Source organism: Theobroma umbraticum, unplaced genomic scaffold (genome assembly GCF_002168275.2).
Source record: "Theobroma umbraticum cultivar Fairchild unplaced genomic scaffold, ASM216827v3 scaffold_51.0, whole genome shotgun sequence".
Lineage (NCBI taxonomy): Eukaryota > Viridiplantae > Streptophyta > Magnoliopsida > Malvales > Malvaceae > Theobroma > Theobroma umbraticum.
The window spans coordinates 2,795,121-2,798,994 of record NW_018397260.1 but is presented as its reverse complement, the minus strand read 5'-3'; the positions used below and the strand labels follow the sequence as shown (position 1 = coordinate 2,798,994).

The following is a 3,874-nucleotide window of genomic DNA, read 5'->3' as shown; positions in this document are numbered from 1 at the left end:
GCGGACAAATGAACTGAACAGATGCAAGGCATTTGATGGTTGTGCTTATGGTACCATGTGCGCAGCCCCCCTCACGGTGGCAAAGGTCAATAAATTTCCATACTGTGTCACCAAACCTCCCACCTACTAACCCAAAAAGAACATGTCATTGCTTATAATGGCTGCAGACAGTAAAAACAAAACTTTATTGGCTTCTGAAACCAAGCTCCATAAGGGACGGTAATCTTGAAGTTCAAATCATGAGCTAGTTCACAGACAAGTGTTCTTGAGCCAAGCAGTGGCATGACAGAATCTTGATCCCTACTGCAATGATTAATTTTGACAATCATATGATACAGCAACCACGCTGTAAATCAAATAAGATTAAGAGATTCAGAAAGGTATTTCGGATAATCTTTTTGAGAATGGGAAGGATGTCGATGTTACCATCAGCATCACTGTAATTTAATTGACTGTCTAGTGCAGAAAGCAACAAACGTCAGTTAAACCTTGTATTATTGTATTCATGTCTTGTTGGCAAAAATCAACCTAAGCAAAAAACTAAGTCAACTTCTATAGCAAATTTTTACAGGAAAAAATTCTACCCTAACCAATAATCCCAAATATAGAAAGGTTCAAAGCAACTTTTAGAGGAAGTAGGTACCACCTGATCTTTAGGAGATATGAAAAGGAAAGAACTGACAAGAGATGCATTTTAAGACTCAATGTGTTGTAACTTTCCCCTTTGCATTTCCCATTGCACATACTCCAAGGATAAGGTAATTTAGTGCGATCCGCCTGAAGTGCCATCTGAACCTCAGGGAGGTTAAGGTAGAAACGCCTTTCATAGGTCATACACACATTAACCCCAAGACTTATCTTAGTGGCTTGCATACACAAGGAAAATGAATCACTGCTAAGGTAAACAAGAAAAGAAACACAAGATTGGGCAAATAAAAGGCAAGCAAATTAAGGGAAAAGAAAAACATACCATCTTCCGCAATCTCAACTCTTGTTCCACAATAGATGGATAACAAACATCTAGGAGAGCATCATAACTGTTTATATAATCACCAACAATGCCATTTGCTTCAGCTATGGCCTGGCTGCATGACTAGGATACATTATGAGGACTTTCAAAGACATAGTCATCAAAATCACATCCATTCATGGTGGTTAGGCCAATTCATAAGAAATCATCCCATGTGACCAAAAGAATTCATACGTTGCTGGAACATCCCGATCAAGTTTGGGGAGAGGATTCCCAATCTAAATCACAAGCTTGCAAAATGAAAATGTTAAGGGTAAAAGAAGCAAAAGTAAATGGTGTGGCTCAAATTATCTTGAAAACTGCCTGAACTATTACACTATTTACACTTTGTACCAAATCATACATACAAGATAAATTCTATTTATCTTTCAAAGATAAAGAAATCTTTACTTACATAAGCAAACAATCAATTTTGATATGATATGATAAAAGACTAGGCAGGACATAAAATTTTGTTATTGCAGCCGGTTTGCAAGTACAAACATGCAGTTTAGACGGGCACCTCCCAAAGTGATTCTGTAAGAAACATTTCTCTTAGGAAGAAAATATGACTGAATCTATAATGTTGAATGATTTTTGAGCCTCAACATCCTCGAAGAAATTTAGCAGACTGCTAGCAAGCTTTTTTCTTTTTTGGAGGGGGGAAGGGGATGTTTGCTAATGGTATGACAATTCACTAATCTCATGGAAGCAAACAACAATATAATAGATGAATCAGAAATATATTAGCAAAAAAATAATAAATAAATAAATCCTAACATGGTATGGGGGCAGAGTGGCTGTTTTAAGTTTGCAAACTTTTTTATCCCCTTGTTCAACCTATTAGCAATCATCTGGAGCAACACCAAATTCTGTCTTATTTTTTTTTAGGTCATTCCAATGACTATTTATCTATTATGCGGTCCATTTCTATCCCAAGGCAATGTCAAAAGTTACTCTTTTTGAGAAATAAAACAATGACACCGAAGCAATCTTAAGGAGAATCAACTACAACAAGTACAAAGGAGAAAAAAGAATCTTCAACATGTTTAGAAAGAGAAAGTAAATAGAAAGACCAACAAAATATCTATAGAAACAAAAACAGTTAGAATTAGAAGTATGTGAATGCAGAAAGATGGAAAGTACTGATTAACAGACAGCCGTGCAAAATGGTTTCACATTAAAACTCATAATTCACTTGAGAAACAGCAAAAATTTTAAAAATGAAAAGTGGATTCAAGTTGAAAAAGAGCAAATTAAGTAAAAAACTAACTTCTATTGAGCCAAAGAATGAGGGGCTTCTTGTCATGGTCCTTCTCAGCTTCAACAAAGTGATAAAACAAGTTCCTCCCAGCCTTTACACCCACATCAACATACCCAACATACTGCTTAAACCCAACTTGAGGTTGACCAGGCAGGTTCACAACCAGATCCTCAGCAGGATACCCTTTCACTCCCAACACCACCCACCCCAGCAATGCAATACTCAACAACAACCAACCAAACTTGTTCCACCTACCCATCTCAAAAACACCCTTTATCCTTACACAGCAGAATTGCACCTCAGAACATTATATAGTATTTATAAACCCAACAAAAGCAAAGCACACAAAAAGAACCAAAGATAATAAAAGTCACGAAAGAGAACCAAGAAATATATTCCAACGACCATAATGATAGCATAAGCTTATCTTTATCTCGAAAAAATATACTAAAAACTAAATTTTGTTACATATACTTACAACTAGCACGTGAATTCTGGGCTTGCTTTAACAAAAAGGTTGCCTGCCATATGATTTATATATTTTTTATTTAGTTGAAAAGACATCCGATTTGCATCCCATACTAGAACTTGCTATAAAGAGATTTATAGACGTTGGAATTTAGAATGCTTCAGAGTTGCAGTTACTGTCAAGCTGTGATTCTTCCTTGTTTACCATGTAATACCTGCTAGTTAGGCTCTTTTTTAATACTACTACTACTACTACTACTACTACTTTTAGTACTCTATGAGACAATAGTAAAATAAAACATACAAAATCTAGTACTATCTTTTATTTCTTATTATCATAACAGCATTTGCTAATGCAGTGATTAGTGTTACATTTATCGCTCCACATTAACTGCCAAAAAGATTAATGATGAAGCTTATAATACATGAGTTAAGAATAGTTAAAATACTATCTTAAAAGAGTTTTCTTTTCTTTTTCAAGTGATGCACTATTTTTTAATTAATTTTCATAAATTAAATATAAAAGATAATTATATATTAGATAGATAAAATAAATATTTTCTAAAAAAGATCCCACTTGGCATCTTCTAAAGTGGATAAAAAAGATTCAGATAAAAAATTTAAAAATTAAAAAAAAATATAGATAAAAAGTCTTAATGTATTTTTGTACTAGTAAATAAGTCAAAGCAAGAAAAGGTCTGTATTTCAGCTTAACATTTAGCGCTCTATGCACGTTGAGTTAAATTTTGTTTCCATTCGCAATTGTAGATAGTGTAAGGCACAGGCCAATGATTGATCAGAGAATTGAATGGAATCTGTCTAGGGAGATTTAAGAAAAGCCAGGGTAATGCTACTTTTAGCATAGAAAGTCACGAGAGAAAAAAATCCTCAAATTTTATAGAGGGGATTACATTCACTTATGGATGCAAGCAGGGCAGCAATAGGCATCATGGATCCAACACAACACACTGTCTGTCTACCTTTGACTAAGGAAAGCAACCATCCTTCAATTAAGATATAATTCTTGTAGATGTAAAAATCCAAGGAAAGCTCTAATTGGTTACCACCATCAACGGCTTACTATATGTATATACGTTGAAGCTTTTAACTTCTAGAAAGAAGCTCCAAGTGGA

General features: G+C 34.6%; 1 pseudogene; it reads right to left on the bottom strand.

The window, feature by feature from the left end:
* LOC110416429 (serine carboxypeptidase-like 42) overlaps positions 1 to 2,532 on the bottom strand; it is a 2,695-nt pseudogene extending 163 nt beyond the window's left edge.
* Positions 2,533 to 3,874: the final 1,342 nt, after the last annotated feature.